This window comes from Panthera uncia, chromosome A2, assembly GCF_023721935.1.
Source record: "Panthera uncia isolate 11264 chromosome A2, Puncia_PCG_1.0, whole genome shotgun sequence".
NCBI classification, from domain to species: Eukaryota; Metazoa; Chordata; class Mammalia; order Carnivora; family Felidae; genus Panthera; species Panthera uncia.
Window position 1 is genome coordinate 119,427,247 of NC_064816.1, and position 22,424 is coordinate 119,449,670.

General features: G+C 37.2%; 1 protein-coding gene across 5 annotated transcripts in view; it reads left to right on the top strand.

The window, feature by feature from the left end:
- BBS9 (Bardet-Biedl syndrome 9) overlaps window positions 1–22,424 on the top strand; it is a 433,938-nt gene that overhangs the window by 397,100 nt on the left and 14,414 nt on the right. The window lies entirely within an intron of this gene.

Below are 22,424 nucleotides of genomic sequence, written 5' to 3' on the forward strand. Positions count from 1 at the left end.
ACAGTAAGAGAGAAAAGGAAGCAGAGCAAGAAGAAAACACAGATGTGATCAAGTATGAAGAAGAAAAAAAATGTTTTAATTTATGATCCTCAGGAAAATGTCATGGTAGGATTCCTTAGCAAAATTAAAAAATAAACAACATTAAATTCCAATAAAGAACAGTGACTCAAATTTATAATATAAATATGACAAGATTTTCTGTTGATGGCTACATAACCTATGCTATTAATTTAGTAACTCCTCATAGACATGTTAACAGCAACTGCCTATACTTTGTGAGAAGATAGGTGTTATTAATTTGATACCTTAATAATTCTACATAGTCTGATTCTTCGGGACTCATCTTTGACTGTAAATGGAGTTGCCATTGAAATTAGAATAACTTCAAAGTAATTTCAAATTCAAAATAGAAATATAAGTAGCATTTTGTTTTCTTCCATGCTTAAAGATTTTATTAATAATACTCTGTCTTCTGTTACAGCAGTGCCACATGAGGCATTTCAAGGAATATGTAATTGGCCCTTAAATTTATCCTTGGAAATCAAAAGAAGAAATTGATGTGCATGGCTAGTGGACTTAATATTAAGTCTCTGGAGTATGCAATAGAGGATAACAAACATTAGTAGGCACTTTTGGAGGATTCTGTAGGGAGGGATTTCTTGAAAAATGTGTATGTCTGTTACCTAGGGCTATTTAAAATCAACGATAACTACTCCAAAGGAAATGAAACATGTATTTCTTTTGCTTCTATGAAAAGGTACCATTTGACTAAAGTTTCAATCTACAGACAGGGCAGAATGACATCTTCCACCTAAATTAAGCTAATTGGCTTCCACTAAATCAAGTACATGCCCCATTGTATGACACAGCCCTTAATCCTGAACTAAACTGGAAATGTCTAAGGTACAAAAACTTAAAAAGCCTAATATTTTAGAAACTTAGTGATAGGAACCATAGAAATGAGAAAGGAGATATTTTTAATATTTTTTGTACAACCCAAAATATGCCCATGTTGGTGACATATTGCTGGTACAATGGAGAGCATGAGTAAACTGTAATTATTATTATGGAGTGGATTTTTTTACTTACCTGGCTTAGACCTAGACACAATGGTCTTAGGAGTGGGTCCTAGGATCCTAAGCCATGGGTCTTAGGAGTGTAAATCAAAAATAGTGTTGAGGGGCGCCTGGGTGGCTCGGTTGGTTGAGCGTCCGACTTCAGCTCAGGTCATTATCTCGCGGCTGGTGGGTTCGAGCCCCGCGTTGGGCTCTGTGCTGGCAGCTTGGAGCCTGGAGCCTGCTTCGAATTCTGTGTCTCCCTCTCTCTCTGCTCCTGCCCGCCTCATGCTCTGTCTCTCTCTCCTTCAAAAATAGATAAAAACATTAAAAAAAAAAAAGAAATAGTGTCGAAATGGTACTCTAGTTGTGTTCTCTCATCTCCAATATCAAAATGGCAAGTTCAGATCAATAATTAAATAAATAATTTGCAGGATAATATGTAGGTTTTTGCCTAGATTTAGGCTCCCAGATTTTAAAACATCTGTACATTTCACTTCAACTTTAAACCAAGACCAAGACCATTGGAACCTGAGATGTAAAAATGGGCTTGTTGTAGGATCAGTAAGAATAGTTTCATTTTAATTCATTGTCACGCTATGACTATCAACCTTTTAAAAGACTACTTTTAGAAGCATTTATAATCCCCACAAACACAGGAGGTAAAGTCTATGCAGAAAAAAAATTCATTCCATTTGAGCCACTTCTGACATCATTCTGATCTGAATTCAAGACATTGATTAGAAAATTGAATTTTAATAACTTTTTTTTTTTACTGCCCATTTTACAACTACCCCCTATCTTAGAAAAGAGACAATGTGGTGTTTTGGGCTCCAAAGAAATGCTGTGTATTTTTGGCTTCTTATCTGGCACTTTAAAAGCAACTTTTTATTTTAGTCTAGTGTAAAATTGATTCTCATGTGAGTAACTCAATCCTCTCTCTATGCCTATTGAGTTGCTCGTACGGGTCAGTTTAGCTGCAGTGCATACTGTAAATGATGGTGAAGGGAAGGAATGTCTGAGTAGGAGTGCAATATAATATCTGTGCCAATCTCCATTCGGTGCTAAAGCATGAGATGAGTCACGGGATGCAAAGCGAGAGCTTCTTTGCACAGTGTTTACGGTGGGCCTTATTGCATGATTGGAGTATTTGAGAAGGAAGCTAGGTTAAAACTTAAGGTCTCAGTATGTTGCTGCCAATAAGACCAAGTACTTACTGGAACTTACGCTTTTTTTCATTTTAGCTTTGAAAGATTTTTTAAATCTTGCCTGGAATGTCATCAATACAAAAAATATATTTTATTAAATTACTGTGTCTTCATTTAAAGATAAGGATTGTCTTCTTTTACGCTGTCTCCTCATTGTTTTATTGGGAAATGAGAGAGAGAGAGAGAGAGAGAGAGAGAGAGAGAGAAGGAGGGAGGAGAAGAGAGAGATCTTTTTTTTTTTTTTTGAGAGAGAGAGAGTACAAGTGGGGGTGTGGGGCAGAGGGAGGGGAGGCAGGGAGGGAGAGAATCTCAAGCGGGCTCCACGCTCAGTGCTCAGCACAGAGCCCGACATGGGGCTGTATCCCACAACCCTGGGATAATGACTTGAGCTGAAATCAAGAGTCAGAAGCTGAACCCACTGAGCCACCCAGGAGCCCCAAGAGAGATCTTTTTTATTTGCATCTTGGCTACACTGTAATGTAACTTATCTGCTATGGATCTGCTTACACTGTTCACTCTATGCTCCTCTCTCACCATATTTGTAACTCTCACCTATAACACCTCCTGCATTTTAATATTGGAATCATTTTAATATAAAGCAAGCAACATATAATTAGTTGGAGGTTACGTGTTGGGTTTTTGATGCATGAGATATTAAGGCAGACCGACATGGATTTGTATTCTAGTCTACCACTTACTTGCCATGTGATTTTTTTTCTTTCTTTTTTATTGAATTATATTGACAAACAATATTAGTTTCAGGTGTATAAGAGAGTGATTCAATTATTTTATATATTATAAAATCATCACTAAGATAGGTCTAGTTACCATATGTCCCCATAAAGAGTTATTAAAATATTATTGACTGTATTTCTTATGCTGTACATTCCAGTAACATTTATTTTATAAGTGGAAGTTTGTACCTCATAATCTCCTTCACCTATTTCTACCATCTCTCCACCCCCTCCCCTCCGGAAAGCAACAGGTTGCTATGACCCTGTTTCTGTTTTGTTTTGTTTCTTCATACGTTTTGTTTTCTAGACTTGCCTTATTATTTTGAGCAAGTAATTTAACCCTTCTGAGCCTCTGTCTTCTCAACTGATAAAATAGAAGCATTGTGAGGACTGATGGAGATAACGCATGGGACAGCATAGGACCTGCCCCATGGGAAACACTCAATTCATGATTATTTTTTTATTTTATTATGATTATTATGATGGAAAATGATTTATTCCTTTTTGCGTCAGATGTTCTAAAAGTGCTGTGGAAGATTACATAAAGAAATTCTTGGCTGTTACTTTAAAGCCTTGATCAATTTCTTCTGGAAAAGGGGTGAAAATGCAATGTGTGCTCATTCTATGATGAGAATAACAATCTCACAAATATTTCTGTGTTGCCTTACTAGGCATTTGAGATTGAAAGCAGAGCCAGCATGTTTCTCCAAAAACTGAACTCATTGCTGGGAGATAATCTCTCTTTTGAGGTAAAGAATGATTTGTACTAATTTTTTGGAACTAACACTTAAGAATCTCTGGCTGTGAAACTCTGATGTAGCTATAACCTCGAAGGAAATATTTGCATAGTGTGACGGGTGAGGCTACGTGGACAAATGGAAGTAGCTTAAAGATTGGTATTGGGTGAACCATTTAAATCCAGATTCTACCTAGTAATTGTAGATCATTTGCACCAATGTCATTTCTGAAATGATGTTTATAATGCCTAATTCGCAAAGGTATTGAAATATCAAAAAAGAAAATACACATAAAGTAGCTGAACCTCATATCTGTCTCAAAGTAGATGTTCAATGAATCCCCTTGTCCTCTGTCCCCCCTACAGTGTTTGAGGTAGTTCCATGTCGAACTTGCCCTGCTTTCTAAGCCCTTGACTCTGAGCCTTCGTGTCTGACCCATTACTGTATTTGCCTGTGTGGTGTGAGGAAGCCTGGTCCTGGCATATAAGTTGCCTAGGAAAGTTTCAGGAAAATATGACTTAAAGGGAAATAAAGTAGTACCTATTTACCAACTAAAACGTTTGTGAGCTGGCTGGAAATTGCATCAGGGCTAACTAATGACTTCTTCCTTACTATGTGTCTTGCACTCAACAAAAGGATGTTATTTAACAGTGTATTTTCTTCTGTTTCTTCTCTTGATCCCTCATCTGTTTTGTTTTTCTCATGATCCATGAAGATAGCAGAGATCAGTTTAGATTCTATATTTAGTTCAAAGCTGCCAGGTGGTGGGTATTCTCTTGCCACTGAAGGAGAAAGACCATGCATATCATCACTTCAGTTTTAACAGCCTGTCTTCAGGGCAGACTTGCAGACTTGCATAGCAGTCAGTATCCAAGAAGGGTCAAAAGCACAGCCCAGATCAATACAAAACATTAAAGCTATCAGCTCTCCACATGAGGTATCTGTTGTAAGTATGACAGTACAACGTAGCTATAAATAAATCAGAACACTTCCTAGACAGCAGCTACAGAGTATTTGTTTATACAGATACAAGGTGGGAAGTGGAAGGGACTGTGTCCCAGGATCTGATTTGGATCACTTATTTATTGTTTGAAGAAAAGCACAGGGAGTGTGGTCTGCAGATAACATCTGGACCAGTTTTATCTCCAAATGTCTATTTAGGTTGTTTCCTTTAGACATAGATTCTGTTGATTTCTGCCTTATGGGTCACAGACTCCACTTTATGCTTCAAACATTCACATATATATGGACACAATTTTGATAAACACTGATGAGAAAGGTTTGTTCTCATGATTGTTAAGATGATGTCATAATGTTAGGTTTGTGATCAAGAAATGCTAACAGATAAGTGATTTTTTTTTAAAAAAACACATTTGTAATTTTGAAAGATCTCACATTGTGTATATGTGTGTGTGTGTGTGTGTGTATTATGCATCTATAATCTATAATATCTATAACATATGCATCTGTAATATATATTACATTATATATATGGAAGAGAGTAAATTTTGAGAGTAACCTCAGCCTTAAAGTTCCCATTAAATGAAGAGACCAAACATTTCTAATAAAGGCTTTCTGACCTAAAAATGAAAGAGGAGTTGCTCTGTTGATTTGTTTGTTTGTTTCAAAGTAGTATCTTTGATTTGGAAGGTAGAGAAAATAATTAGTGTTCTCCAAATTTAAACACTTGTTTGCTATTTTTACAGCCCTGGTTACTATCAGAGTGCTGTCTTTTTCTTTTTTAACAAGGTGAATTAGTGAGTCATTACTGTATGTATACAGTACATTTTTGCCAGAAAGTTATAAAATACATATGTTATTAATATAAAGACAAAACTTTCAAATGAAAGATTCTAAATTGGCTTAAAATTTCATTGAAGAAGAATGTACATTGACAAATTAGAGACATGTTTTCCTAAAGAAAATTATAAGAACAAATATTAGATCCTTTATGTTAAGAGTGTAAACAGCTGCAATTCAAGAATATAATAACATAACCATACGAGGAACTAAATTTCCCCAGGTCGTGTGTTCCTTCCAGGTGGTGGTGGTTCAGTGGGATAGTGAGGCCTATACAGGGAAAAAGAAACAGTAATGGTACTCAGGTTCTTTCCCCCTTCACAATGGAAGCCTGATATCATGTCTAAGTAGATTTAATTAGATGTGTGTTGCTTATGGGATCCTTAAATCAGATCCACTCAGTTCTCTATTAAGTACTTAGGGTACGCCTTCCTGAGACCTTATCTTTGTGCTTTTCTTTCCGTCTGATGATACAGAGCTCTTTATTTACTCTTAAAATATACCAATTCATTCTTTTCCCCAGCAGCATTCAAGCCCAGCAGAGTCTCTCCCTTCTTCTGTTTCGAGTATGTACATTTAATATTACACATATTTCGTTGAATCCCAGGACTCTTGAGAGATGTCGACATTTCTTTCTTCTTCTTTCAAAGTCAGATCTTTCAGAAACCATCTCCTTGTTAACTTTGTGAACCTTGAACAGCATTTTGTGCCACTGGCCACCATCCCTTCCTCTTTAAAGGAATCTTCTCCTGATTTCGTGATCTTACTCACTCCTGGTTGTCTCATCTCATTGGCTGCTCCTTCTCAGCCCCCTCTGTGGGCCTCTCTTCTTCTTCTAGTCTGAAAAGTTGATACTCCTTCAGGCTCTGTCCTTGGCTCTCTTCTCTCATACTGGCTGATTTTAATTTCTGTCATTAGTTTCTTTCTTTATGCTGATGACTTCCAGATTTGTATCCTCACTGCATGTCTCCCAAGCTCTAGCTCCATATATCCAGCCACTTGTTGGCCATCTTCACTTGAATGTGACATGTGCATCTTAAGCTCACATTTTCAGAAACTGAAGCTATAATCTTCTGCATCCCACCCTACCCCAAGCCGTCTTTTCTCTGTACTTCATTTTTCAGATTAGTACTGCCACCTGTTTAGTTGCTTCAGCTAGTCACATTAATGCATCACATCTCTTGTCGCAAACCTTTCCTCTATATCCACTCTGCCTCCAACGTTTCCGGGCTACTACTCTTGCTACATTTGCTTTGTTGCAGCAGCCTCTTTTTTCCGCTTGTCTTTCTTCTTCAATACATTCTCTATATTTCAGAACATGTAGGAAGAACCCCCTTGGCTTAAATCTTCACTTCAGCAGCTCCCATTGTTTCTAAGATTAAGTCCAACTTCCTTACTATGGTAGCAGACCCTGCATCATCTCATGATCTCATCATTGCCTTCTTTTCTAGCTCTTCCTCCTACTCCATGGCACAGCAAGCTGAATTTTCTCCTTACTGTAAACATTTGCATATGATTCCTTCTTTGGAGTGCCTGCCTCTTCCTGCCTTCCCACTTTTGTCTAGCCAATTCCTAATTGACTTTCATATCTCCACTTACATGATATCTCCTCCGGAAGCTCTTGCTGACATCACCTCTTCCTTCCCCCCACTCACCAAATCATGGTGTTGTGTTTCTCCTTTGTAGGCCTATAGCTTGCTCTATCACAGCACTCAGCTCCGTGTATTTGAATTCCTTTTTGTTCTCAACATTCACCTCTAAACTATAGGTTCCTTAAGGTTAAAGATGTTGAAACTTGCTAGTGGCTCCTGGAATATAGTGATGTTTGAAAAGTATTTCTTGAATCAAGTGTATAAATTACTGTGACTGCTCCTTACTGCTTCCATGGCAGTTTTGCCAGTGTCATCATTTATCATATCTGCCCTCAGTTTCAGAATCTATCTCCTAATTTCATATGAGAGCTTAATTTCAAAATATGTTGAACAGTATTGCACGGGTAAGTAAAAAAGTAAAATACAGTATTGTATGACAGTTACCTTTCCTCCAGGTAAGAAGGAAGGAATATTAGAAAATATATGTGTGTGTGCTCATATATGTGTGTGTGCTCATTTGTGCAAAAGAAAACAGGAAGGATAAATATAAAGCTAAAAAGATTGGTTACCTGTGGGGAGTCAGTGGTAAAGGGGGAAGTAATGGTAAATGGGAAAGAAGGGGGGACATGGGAACAGGATAGCAGGGATGAGGAGGGAATAATTATAAGAACCCATTTTTATATTATTTGATTACCAGAACCATCATAATCTTCTGAATACTCCTCTGAAAACAGATAAATAAAACCAGGATGTGGGGGAATACAAAATGTAACAGATAAGCGTAACTCTATTGTGAATTAATAACGTAGCCACACTGAAGAGAATGGGAAAGAAAAGCATCAACTTGAGAGTAATTTTAGAAAACAGTATTTTGACTAGAAATTGTGAGGCTAGGGACAAAAAAGAAGTGTACATAATTATGTCCACTACTCAAATTAGAGAATTTGTTTCTCAGAGAGGTATAGGTATCAATTCTGAAACTGCTCTACTAAAATTGAACAAAGAAGTTAAATTATGGGAGGGAGAACACTGTAATTGGACTGAAATCACAAGTAGTAGTAAGAACTCATGGTTTTATCCATATATAGATGTATATACAGGTACACATATACAAAAATAAAATTTGTGTGTGTGAATGTGTGCGTACCTGCACATGGTTAGTACACATCATGTTTCCATGCTCTGTTTATTGAGAGGGCCTAGAACTGAAGACACACAAGCAGAGGTGAGCATTCCTGGTGCACAGGTTTTGGTTTCTAATTACTGTCTCTAATAAAAGGAACAAGTTTAATTATATAGGTAATACATGCTTTTCTTTAAAAGTAGCTCTATATTCTGCCTTTCTTACTTTATCAAAAGTATCATCCTGTGTCTAAAAGAGCATTTCTCAAGATTCAAAGTACATGTATATGCAAGAGATTTTTACATTAAAAATAAACAGTAAAAGCCCTTTCTACAAGACAAGACACATATAAATTTTTATAACTTGAACAATCTAAAAAGGAACCAAAGCTCCTTGGAGAAGTAGATTCTAGACCAAAGGCGGGAAACATGAGATGAGCCTGGAGCATCTATTGTGCCAGAAAGCCTGAAAGCATATTCAAACGACAGAGAACCCATCTTGAAGGAGCTCCCAACAACCAAAGCTGGAAGAATTTTGAGCAACAAAATAAATAGTGATAGTATTGGATTATAACCCATAGAATTAAATAAATATCCATGAATCCATATTGACCTAAGTAGATAATTGAATAAATGGGTGAGAAGGGACAGATCTTCCTTTCAGTCAAAATCCACTTAACAGATGTAGATGGAACGAGGGATATGCTCAATCACCATTAGGCAAACACCACAATAATAAATTGGTATAGGTGAACTCCATCACTGGTTGCCAACACTGGTGGGAGAAAGTTTGAGAGACAGGATATCTGCATAGTCTTAAGGTATCCCCCAATATGTTTATTAATTATAAAGGGGAAAATGTGACTTAATAGCAGAGAAGACTGGTAGACACACCTTAACCAAATGATCATTGTTAACACCATTTGTAATAAACATATTAATGTCACGTATCCCTGATATGAGGTGCTGAGAAGTGCACAAATATCACTTCTGTGGTATTCTTAACAAATGCACATATCCCCATGAGGAAGTATCAAACAAAACCAAATTGAAAAATGTTCCAGAAAATAACAGAACAATTTAAAAGTGTTAAGGTCACAAAAGACTGAGGACCTCTCACAAATCAGAGGAGATGAAGGAGATATAATGACTAAATGCAGTGTGGAATCCCAGATGGTGTCCTGGAAGAAAAAAGGGCCATTTATAGAAAAACTGGTGAAATTTAAATAAAACCTGTAGGCTAACTAGTTAACAGTATTATATCACTGTTAGCTTCCTGTTTTGATAATTGTACTGTAGTTGTAGATGTTATATAGATGAAGAGTATATGGGAACTCATAGTATTTTTTGTTGACTTTTCTGTAAGTCTAAAATTATTTAAAATAAAACTTTTGCTAAATAAGAGCAGGGGTACTTGGGTGGCTCAGTCATTTAAGTGTCCAACTCTTGATTTTGGCTCAGGTCATGATCTCATGGTTGGGTTCTTGAGATCAAGCTCCACATCGAATTCCATGCTGACAGCACAGAGCCTGCTTGGGACTCTCTCCCTCTCTCTGTCTCTGCCCCTCCCCTGCACATATGTGTGCTCTCTCTCTCTCTCAAAACAAATAAATAAAAAACATAAATAAATAAATAAATAAATAAATAAATAAATACATAAATGCAACAAACATGTTCCAGGATTTCCTCTTAAATACAAACAAATACAAGCAGTTTGGGTAAAACTGTTAGGGTAAGCCTTGACTGATTTGTTCTACCTTATTTTTAATCCCTCAGCTACCCTCTGGTAAGGGTGGTAATGGACAGTGAATAGTCAAGATGCAGATGGCCAAGGAGTAGAAAAAACAGCAAGGTATCAGAGCATTAACTCCTAAATAGCTGCAGGTTGACTACATCGTCGTTGTTTCCAATTTGCACGTACAGAGCTATTTGCACCTAGCTTGGTGATTTTAGTTGCTGGCACCTGATAGTAATGATGTTGTCCTTTGCTTTGAGGTCATTCACTGGTAGAATATTAAAGCAGAAGGGGGCCTTGAACAGCTTCTCCATGGTGTATGTGTGGTCCCAGTACCCAGAGGCACTTCTTGCCCAATATCCCATAGCTGTTTAGCGGTGAACTAAAATGAGAGCCCAGGTCTCCAAATACCTGATCACATGCTCCTCCCACCTACACCATATCATCTTTTCTTTTACAAACATCAAACGCTGGTGTGAAGTTGGAAAACTATTTTCAAATTGTAATTACAAGAAAAAGCTGAAGAACTTGTTTTTGAATTTAACCTTGAAGCTCCAGTTAGCTGCATCTTTGCCCCTTGCTTCATATCAACCTTGTGTCATTGGTGTGCAGCAAATAATGTAGTGCTTCCGGTGTGCCAGACACTTTTCTAAACACATTATAAATATTAAAGCATGTACTCCTTATATCATCCAGTGAAGTAGGCACAATTTCTTAAAAAAATTTTTTTTAAATGTTTATTTGTTTTTGAGACACAGAGAGACATAGCATGAATGGGGGAGGGTCAGAGAGAGAGGGAGACACAGAATCTGAAGCAGGCTCCAGGCTCTGAGCTTTCAGCACAGAGTCTGACACGGGGCTCGAACTCACAGACGTGAGATCATGACCTGAGCTGAAGTCGGAAGCTCAACCGACTGAGCCACCCAGGCACCCCTAAAGTAGGCACAGTTTCATATGAAGAAAGCACAGCCCAGAGAAGTGAAGGAATTCATTCAAGGCCACATAGTTCTTTAAAGTCTGGTCTGTTAATTGTACGAACAGGTCCTGGCAGCATAGGCGGGAAGATATTTGCCTATATCTTTTTTCTTCTTCTGAGTCTTTAGTGACAGAGGCCAAGATCCTTGGAATCGCACAGGTAATCCTAGTAGTTTCTGGTGTAGGGAAGAATATGTAGATCTATTGTACTGGGAGTCATGGGGAATATATATAGTTTTAGGAGAGGTTATGTTTTGGAGGGGGTAGAAAGACTGTTTAAGAAGAAAATGTGAAAAGACATTTTTAAGCTGTTTTTTCTTTTCTTTTGGCAGTTGATTATCATTTTTAAATTTAAAGTATGCAGCCTTTGAACTCCATTTCTTGAAGTTACAGCTTGGGTTTGTTTCCTACTCTTAATTAAGAGAAGTGATCTTTCTATTCAAAAGTGGGGTGCTTATCTGTCTTCTGTTGTATAACCTTATCTGACTTGACCAGGGCTGGCAAGAGGTTGATTAGCTACTCTTAACTCCAGGACTCCAGGCTGGTAAATATTTGTCTTTAAAAAACTGAAATTATTTTAAAAATAGGTGTTCCAGCCTCTCTCAAAAAGAGGAGGACAGAGAAGAATTGATGCTACGTGCTCTCTGTTAGCTCAGTATTCCTTTCAACTTTTTAGAAGGTGAATAAGAGTGGTGTTCTCCTGGATTCAAACATTATGAAACAGTTCCTCAGTGTTTTGAAAGCATTACAAAAATGTCCCCATTTCTGAGAAGGCTTAAAGCTTGACTCTGACATATCTTTGCTCTGTCACTTTATTTTTAGTATCATTATTTGTAATAACTTTGTATTATTATAGTGCTTTCACATAAATTACCAGTTTGAGTTCCACATCACCCCTAAAATAAGGAGGGAAGTTTTACCACCTATGAATGGAGAAAACAAAGGCTTAGAGATGTCTAGCAGCTTGCTCAACATTGCACTGATACTCGTTCTACCCTATTATGCAGGACATCTCCTTAGGGGGATTTCTTCTGGAGCCCAGAAATAACAACAATTGTTCAGCTTTGGTGTGGTACAGAGCAATACAGTGTCAGGGATGGCCTCTTTTTTTCCACGGGTAGTCAGTCTTGTGCTTGTGCTGACTCTTTGAGACCAGTTTTGCACTTCTCTGCACGTTTCTCTTCTTTTGGTAGAAAAAAAAAAATTGAAGCCTGGTTTTGGCAAGTTCTGGAAGACAAGCCAGAAATCACATAGGAAGTAGAACGTGTTACCACTTAACCTTGCAGAATCTCTTATGCCACAGCCTACAACAAAATATTAACAGGGTATCAGGTAGGAATTTCTGTTTTTATGTTGCATGCCTTTTAGGAAGGATTCATCACAGCCATGTTCTGAGATTCATGAGCTGTTAAAATCTATCCCATATCAGTGTATAAGCTTTCATATTTCCTACATCTGGGATGAAGGGAAATGGTGTAGTCTTCCATCTGGATTCAGAATATACTTAGCAAAGAAAAAACATATGCAAAAAGTAGGATGAAGCATTGGAGCAAAGTCTGAAGGAAGTATGCATGAAACATACCAGAACATGAAAATCCTTAGTGTTCAAAGGAGACAGTTCAGCCTAGCTTCAGGCTGCCACCTTTTGTCGGCTGTGCTTTCCCACCAGTCTGCAGGGCTGTCTGTCTGTCCACATTCAGAAGGCTAAAGCTCGCTCTTTGGCTCAAAGTCCTAACAGCTTGAAAATCTTAGTGTTGGATATTTCTATTTGAAATCCCTAATAAAAGTGGGAAAATTTTGAGGGGCCATCCTTTTCAGTGTTTAGCTTGGAACTCATCCTGTCCTTCAGGGGCCTCCAAGGACTAACCACTTCATCCTTTGAAACACTTCATTATGAGCTGAAAAGGAGCCAGAACAAAAGACCCTATTCTATCTGAGATGGAACAGGATAGTATGTTTGTCTTGTTCCCAGTATTGCCAGGTCTTAGGGTCACCAAGCCATTCACAATCTCAAGTTGGTCTTATTTATTTGTGTCATGCAAGGGAAATTTATTTTCTGAATTGTTAATAGTTTGAATATACTTCTTACACTCTTTGGAAGCCTTGTCCTGAGGTATTGAGGTTTGTTTTCCATCAATTTGAGCCTCAAACTTAAAAGAGTTTCAACAGTGGCTGGGATATTATAACCTGTCATTTTAATGATCAGTTGAAGAGCAGTTGAATTATGAGATGACCTGGACAACAACCAGACTTCAGAATCCATTTCAATAGAGTGTTAGTGAGTTGCCCAGAACTCTTGATGGTGGTAAAATAAAATAAAATAAAATGTCAGCCAAGCTTTTCAAGACAGATTAGAGCATTACCCAATTCTCTCAACCTCCTCACTCTATTCTAAGGCAAATGTTTGTTTAAAAATTTTAAACTAAGCAGTTTATGTTCAACTGGATTAATTTCATTCATTTGGGACAGAACAATAACCAAAAAGATGTAGTCTATAGTGTTTGTTCTGTTGCTGGTATATTCCTGATGAAGAACATTCTTTTGTGCGACCAGCCCTCAAAATGGGAACACCATAAATGCAGCAAAAAGTTTTATTTAATTGTCATCTGGTTTTAACTAATTCATTTATGATAATAAAAATAATAGTTGCTAACATTGGTGACCATTTTTGTATGCCTGGCCTATCCTTATGTAGTTGTCTCATTTGATCTTTTCAAAAATCCATGAGATAGGTTCTGTGGTTCCCCCACTGTATAGATGCCAAAACAGAGGCTTCCATTGTTTAGATGCCATACCAAAGACCTATAGCTGTGGAGCTCAAGCTGAAGGCCTGCAAGTCTAACTCCAAAGCTGTGCTCTTATTAGTACATAAATGGTTTTCTGTTTTGAAGCTCAATTCATCCAGGCGGTGTGGTCAATTGATGATAGGTTTACCAGATGATCCCTTGGGAACAGAAAGTTAATCATGGGACATTGCCTAGCAGAGAGAGTGGAAGAAATTGACAATTTTAAAATGTGTATATTTGGCATCCACAAAATACAGTGGTGGGCACTTTAGAAGTAAGTTCATGGAAGTTAGGTAGAAATGAAGTTACATAGTAATCAAGAAGTAAGATTGCTTATTTGGGTGCAGAATGATTGCTATTCATTATGTTCCCAGATGAGACTTTGTTTTTCTTTTTTAAGTGATGGATACCCATATGCTGCTTATAAGAGATCAGAGAAGACATCAAAGAATCCAACAAAAGACTGAACAAGAGAGTGTCCTGGGAGGTTGTTAAAGGATAACTTCACCAGGGGAATATTTTTTACAGATAAAACTGGCAGAGGGGGGTTATTCATTTGTCTCTCCTAGAGATAGCTGAAAGGGATATAACAAATTATTCAAGTCCAAATATATATATGGAGAGAGAGAGAGAGAGAGAGAGAGAGAGAGAGAGAGAGGGAGAGGGAGGGGATATGGATTCAGCCAGGATGCTAGGATAATTTAAATTTTATAGATTGAGGGTTTCCATGAATATCACCTAGACCCATAATTCAGTAACTAAGAGGGTTAGAGGTTTGTTTCATCCCCTCTGTAGTATAAACCATATTGTTTGGGACAGAACCTTTGAAAAAAGTAAAGATTGTTTTTTAACACTGGTGAGTAACCATGCCAAATTGTTTCATACAACGAACCATTGGCCACAGCCTTCAGTGAAAATGTTTTATTTACCACTTACTGAACGTTGTGTATGTGAGAAAGACCATTTCTTCAGTTCTACAATGATCATTTGGGGTTAAGACGTTTTGTACTCAATTTGGGGGGAAAGACTACATATAAAGCACATTAGTCTCAAAAATAAGTAGTGTTTCTGGTAGAATTAAATGATACTAGAGTAAGTTCTTCTCACTGGCAGAGTAGAAAATCACTTTATGTCCTGAGTCTTTAATTTATTTCTATAAACATCATGCCCAGCACATTAAGCCCATTTTCTTATACATAAAAAGCTACTTTACCTCAGCCTTGCCTTGTTTCTATAAAAACAGAGGTTTGTTTTATGGCCTGTCTAACTGTATCTCTACTTGACAAATAGACATCACATAAAGAACCAATTGTTGTAACTTACTCGGAGACTTTGGCTAAATCTACTTACCTGAACAGCCCTTGGTAGTAACAAACAGGGCCCAGCTGATAGATGACTGGTTTTGTTTTCATGAAAGTTAGGAGAAGTATTACCTGCCAAGAGGGTTTATCTGGGAGTTTTGGGGCAAAAGCCTTATTGGTTCCAGAATGATGATAGTCCCTAACATTTATATGACATTCTAACTTTTCCAAAGTCATTTAAATGATCTCATTCTACCCTTACAGTGTTTTTAGAAAATAAAGGCCATAATATACATAGCATATACTATTTCAGTTTCTTTTTCACTCACATGAATTTAAATGTACACACACGCACATGCACAATTTTCAGAAATATTCACTACCAGCTTCTTAACAGATTAATGTACTCTTATTTTTTCCTTTCCTTCTCTCTGTCTTTTTTGATATTCTCTGGACAGTTTTTCTTCCAATTGTTTTTCACAGGGTCAAACATCATTGAGCTTTCCAGAGAGCCTTTGCTGAACATGGTGATTATTTGTTTTTTTCCTTTCTTTTTCATAAGATTTGATATCAAATTGTGACTTGTGTTTTTTTCTCTTTGGTTCTCCCACCCATCCTCAACCCCATTCTACCTTGCCAAATATTGACCCAAAGTCCTTGAGTCAAGTACAGTCAGAGTCAGGGGCCAGGAAGGAAGGCCTGTCCGACATTTGAGTAAGTTTGGGGAAAACAATTAGGAGTTTAGGCCAAGAAGAAGGGAAAGGCATTCCTATCACAAAAGCACAGAGATACAGTACAGTGGGATGAGTCCCAGGAACCTATATAGACCAGTAAGGCTGTAGTGAAAGGTGGTGCCCATTCGGGGAGGCTGGGAAGAAGCCAGTGTGAAGGCCAGACCAGGCCAGATTGTGAGAGCTTCAGCCTCTACCCTGAAAAGCTAAGTGGAGCCAATGCAGGCTTTTTAAATAAAAGAGGGATGTGTTCCCTGCCCTCTTTTCATATTTATACTTGTTTTACCTTTCATATTATACCTTATTTCTACAATTGATAGATGTTTTATGAGTCCACATTTCTGGACATCTTTGTCCCTTTAGTTTCTATTTCTCTTATTTTTTCCTTTCCTTCTCTCTGTCTTTTTTGATATTCTCTGGACAGTTTCTCTTCCAATTGTTTTTCACAGGGTCAAACATCATTGAGCCTTCCAGAGAGCCTTTGCTGAACATGGTGATTATTTGTTTTTTTCCTTTCTTTTTCATAAGATTTGGTATCTTATGCCAGGAATGTCCTCCTCTAATTTCCTTTAAAGTCTTATTCTTCATGGATCAGTTTAAAGAATAATAATAATAACTATGATAAAAAGTATAGAAATAATAATGATTACAGTAGATAACATTTATCAAGAACTTTGAAGAAGCAATTGCTATTCTGTTATATATAATAATATTTAATACTGTAACACCCCTACAAGATAATGCTTTTATTATTTTCACTATACAGAGAAGAAAACTGAGGTATATACGGGTTAAATCACTAACCCAAGGTCACACAGCTATTTAGGTGGTGCTATGATACAAATCCAACCAAAAATGTGGCTCTAGGTCCACATTCTTACCTTCTGGCCTTTACAGGCCAACCACCTCATCTGTAAAATTTCCTCCTGCCCCAAGCCTAGAGTCAGACCCTTGCTCTCAAACCCCCTATATATTTCCTATAAAAATCCCTATGAGAGCACTTCACACATGATTTAGTATCTTCATTTGTGCATCTCCTGCACCAGACTCTTTATTTTACTCTGGTTTGTATATCCCACAATTAAGCACAATCACTGGAACAACAATGGCTTTCAGTATATGTTTACCCAATAAATAAGTTAAAACAAAGTATATGAACAAGAAAATTAGAGAAACTGAATACCAAGGATCAAAGGGGAGAACTCTATATAGAGAAGGAGTCAAGGACCAATGGTGGGTGGGTGGGTGGGTGGGTGGATGGGTGGATGGATGGATGGATGGATGGATCTATCTACCTATCTGCCTGTCTCCCTACCTACCTATCTACCTATATATCATATGTGAGCTGATCCCACAATATCAATCAAAAGACCAAAACAAAAACAAAAACAAAAGGGAGGAGACAGGGAGAATAAAAAGTCAACACTGAGCATCTACTACATCAGACCCTGTGCTAAATGTATTCATATAAGACATGTAATGTAATAGCCAAAAGGAATATTTCCATACTGGTGGGTCTGAAGGCTCCTTTTGAGTTCTACAGAACTGATGAGGCTAGTCTGAGGAAAACATAGATTTCTATTTTCACTGACAAGTAGGTCAAACTGTAGATACCAGGATAATGACGCAACAGGATATAGCTAAGATAATTTTAAAAATATAAATAAGGGGGTACAGGCCACCACATTACTAAGTCCTGGTCTGGCAATTCTGTCCCATAGGCTGGAACCTACGGCAGCAGGCATAAATAGGTGAGGAATGGAGTTCCCACCAATAGGACAGACACACTGCAGCAATCACAACAGGAACCACTCAACAAAGCAACACAAGATAGGAAGGATGTGTGCTAAGTCTAAATTTAAAAAAGTATTTGCTTGCTCAAATCCTCACATTATTTTTAAGTCCACATAAATATGTAATGTGCCACATCAGTTCCTGATGGCTTCAGGACATCCCATAGTAAATGTTTACTGAATTGAATTAATTTGAAATGAGCAGCAGCAGGTGAGTAGAAATAATTTAAAAGAGGACATAATTTAAAAAAGAGCAAAGGAATGTGGAAAACCAGAGCTTGTTCAAGAAAGTACCTGTAAGATCTTTCTAGAGTGAAAGGCATGTAGCAGAGAGTGTATGGGTGTTGTAACCCTGATTATTGGACACTTAGTTTTATTTTTTAACTATTATAAGTACTGCTGTTTCCAACATCTACATGAAGATATTATACCCATTTTTGATTATTGCCAAGAGTAAGGGCCTAGAATTGAAGAACCTGCTTCTGCTTCTGACTTGCTTTCCAGGAATTTCTTCTTGATTTATAAGTTTACCAGTGATGGGGCACCTGTGTGACTCAGTTGGTCAAGTATCTGACTTCAGCTTAGGTCATGATCTTGCAGTTCATGAGTTTAAGCCCCTCACTGGGCTCTCTGCTGTCAGCGCAGAGCCAGTTTTGTATCCTCTGTTTCCCTTTCTCTCTGCCCCTCCTTTCCTCTTTCAAAAATAAACAAACATTATAATTCTTTTTTTTTTTAATCTTTGTTGTTATCAAAGTGGAAACAGGAATTTTAATTGTGCATCTGTGGTTATTAAGGTTGCATTAAAAATATTTGTAGCCATTTTTTGGTAACTTTGTAATAATTTGCATTAGTCCTATTATCCTTTTTATATTTTTCCTTCTGAGTTACTTTTTCATGCTTTCCCATGTTTCTGTCAATCAGAATTTCACTTTTTATTATTGATTGAAGAGTACTGTGTATCAAAAAATTTTGTAAGGTTAATTTGTTATTTTTAAAATATAATTTATTGTCAAATTCGCTAACATACAGTGTGTAAAGTGTGCTCTTGGTTTTTGGGGTAGATTCCCGAGGTTCATTGCTTACATACAACACCCAGAGCTCATCCCAAGTGCCCTCCTCAATGCCCATCACCCATTTTCCCTTCTTCCCCTACCACCCCCCCATCAACCCTCAGTTTATAATATATGTCACAAATATTTTTTTCTGAGGTTTTATTTTTGTTTTAAATTTTTCTTAATTTGTTTGGATTTTTGTTTGTAACATGACTTCCCTTTCGATAGTCAAGTCTATTCATTTATTTCTATATTGATTCTAAATATTTGCTTTTTCTTACTTCTTACATTTTTACCGTAAGCTATTTTAATCATCTGAATTTTATTTGGTTTATCTAGCTTTCATTATTCCCACTATTTTACCCAAAATTCCAGCACAATTTATTGGATAATAGATCATTTGCCACTAATTTGAAATACACTTGTAAAATATAAATCTCTTTATATAAATGGGACTATCTCAGGTGCTATTCCATTTTCCTCTCCATCTATTCTGACTTTGAAAGCAATACTGTTGTAATTGTCATAACTGTATAATAGCATTTAAAGTTGGTGAGACAAAGTGTCCATCATTGTTTTTTCACTATTCCTGGTTCTTCTCAACCATTTATTCTTTGTTATGAACTTTAGCATTATACTGTTATGTTAAAACATTCTTTTGAGATTTAGAGTGGAATTGCATTACAATTTGAAGTCAATTTGTGGAAAATTGACATCTTTTTATATTGAATCTTACTGTATTTTCCTTTGTGTAATCAAATGTTTTATGTTTGTCCATAAACATTTAGTTCTATGCCTATAGGCCTTGGCATTTCTTCTTAGCTTTTTTGTAGTTATTTTTATTATTAAAAAAAAAATTGGGGCACCTGGGTGGCTCAGTCGGTTAAGTGTCCGACTTCGGCTCAGGTCATGATCTCGCGGTCTGTGAGTTCGAGCCCTGCGTCAGGCTCCGTGCTGACAGCTCAGAGCCTGGAGCCTGTTTCAGATTCTGTGTCTCCCTCTCTCTGACCCTTTACCATTCATGCTCTGTCTCTCTCTATCTCAAAAATAAATAAACATTAAAAAAAATTAGTTGGTATCCTTTTGAATATAAGAATTTCTCCATTACATTTCTAGGTGGATATTGTTAATGCAAAGGAAAATGATCAATGTGTGTATGTGTGCGCACATACAATCTTCTACCTATTCAGACAGATTTTATTTCATATTCTTGGAATATATATTTGGTACATATTTTAGGTATACAATCATATCATTAAGAAATTATGATCATTTAACTTTTTTTCTAGAACATACTTTTTTTTCCTTTTTTCTTACCTTATTACATTGCCTTGAATTTCTAGAACCATGTTAAATAATGGTGGTGATAGATGGCCAAGATCCTTATCTTTACGTTGACTGTTTTTATCTTGCCTTGAATGTCTTTATCTGCTTTACTCATAAATTTGATGTTGCCTATGAATTTCAGATAGTTGTTCCTAGTTCTCTAGGTGTCTTTAAATCAGAAGTTCATGTTGAATATTATCCTCTGTTGAGATTCCTTTCTGATAAATCGGTTTGAAGAATTACATTAATCAAATAATTTTGTATTCCTGGAATAAACTTTTCTTTGTTATTGCTTTTTGTAAGGTTTATTTATTTATTTTCTGCTGTCAGCGCAGAGCCTGATGTGGAGCTTGATCTGACAAACCATGAAATCATGACCTGAGCCGAAATCAAGAGTCAGACGCTCAACTGATTGAGCCACCCAGGCACCCCAGCCCTTTTACTTTTCTTTGGAGCAAGAGATGGGGATAGGTGGGTTTTGAGGATATAAGGTACATGCCATGATCCTATTTTGCCAATCTAAGATTTGTACACTTCAAACAATAATTCAAGATCCATTGTGTCTTTTCTTTCTGTCAGGGAGAAGCAAGATAATGGAATGGTTTAAGACTTGGATTTTGGAGTCAGCATATAACAGATTCTCTCACAATGTGTGTAACTTTGAGCAAGTCAATTTTTAGAGCCTAGGTTCATCACCTGTGAAATGAGACACTAATAACCCACTGTTTTAGGTTGCTGAAAATGAGCAAACATGTATAGAAGTAGTACTATAGCTAGCGCACAATAAATACTCAAAATGGTACTAACATAATTATTATTCAGCTATCATAAAGAAGCCCCTGATTTTGTCCCTTCATGTACCATGGTCTTCTTTTTCATATTCCTGTGCAAAAATTGCACACAGTTTTTTCTCCTCAGAACCCACAGTTTGGAGTCTTTAGTCATCTGCATTATCTGTACTGCATGTGTCTACCTTGTACCCTTGAACTTCTTTGAAGCCCCCTCAATTTCCGTCTTATGTCTTTCTCTCTGCACCACAATGTGCTTTGCTAGAAAAATGCTCATGGCATGGGAGACCCAGGTTCTACTCCTAACAGCATCATCATTGCCTCATTGTCTGACCTTGGGTCATTCAGTCTTCATAGTATTTATTATAATAACTACCAATTATTGATCGTGACTTTGGTGTTTTATATAATAATGGATTGTACTGTGAGCTGGCCATCCTTGTTCCCTCTGCCCTTTGCACACCCTTTGCTTTCCTCCATCTCTGCCTCCCTTCCTTTCTTCCCCTGTGGCATTCCCCGTGAGCTGCTTCTCCCAGCAAGGTCTTGCTCTGGATCTCCCTTTTTTCAGTCAGAGAGACCTCTCCTCTCCCTGTTGTTTTCTTGCCTCACCACCTCTTTCAACCTATCTCTTTTATATTTGACACCATTTAAAAATTGTTTCCATAGTTAGTTGTAGGCAGACAACTTCACATTTCCCCTCTGTTTATAAAGTTGTGGTTTGAAAAAGGGCAGCGCGGGATGCATAGAAGGTAAGAAAGAAGAGTGTTGGGCAGGGCTGCTGTGTTCCATCTTCAAAGGCAGGAGAGCTGGGGTTAGTCCAAGTTGTTTTACAATTGGAAGAGACTCATAGTACCATAGCTTGGACGAAACCTGGCTTTTTATTGCCAAAAAAAGTGTAAAATGGAAATGGAGGTAAATGTGAATAATTCACAGTAATGTTTAAACTTTAAGGATATTTCACCTTCTCTGGAATTAGAGATTTATGCTAGTGAAGAGTTAGGGAGGAATTTGAAATGTTTATGTTACCAGAGTGTAAAAAACATTGTCCAATTATTTATCTAATCTTTCATTGGGCTTGCTTTTAAAAGCACATTTAGATTTGAAGTAGCCTGAGAAAAATAAACTGTTCCAGGCTATAACTTGATGCCCCAGTAGAAATAAGATGGATCCTTTTTCATTTGGTTTGAGAAGTTTCTCAAGCAGACAGAAGTCTTTGTACCTTCCTTTGCAGTTCTTTCATCCACAAATGACTATTATCAAGAACTAGAATTACAAGTGCCCCAGTGCTTCTTTTTAACTTTAGCTCCCATGCAAATTACTACTGTGATCTCACTTCTTTTCTGGGCTGGACATTTTGTTGTTGCATCTACTTAGTAGGTCTCACAGATTCTCCATGTATTATCTCATCCAGTAAGGTTCACTTCTTAAAGATAAGTATCAACTAACGTAAGGAACTTTTTGAGAATCCACTTCTGGTTTACAGAGCAATGTGGTGTGCTGGAGAGTAGGCATAAGAGTTTCTATACTACATTCTGCTGTAATTACTTTCTAGCCGCCCTGTGGCAAAGGTAAATAATATTATGTAAAAAATGAATGAATTTTGGTTTCCATCACTTCCTCCTAATCAGGAAAATTAAGTAACTAATTAAAAAACAACAACAACTAATAATGGTGTGTCCGGAATTAGAA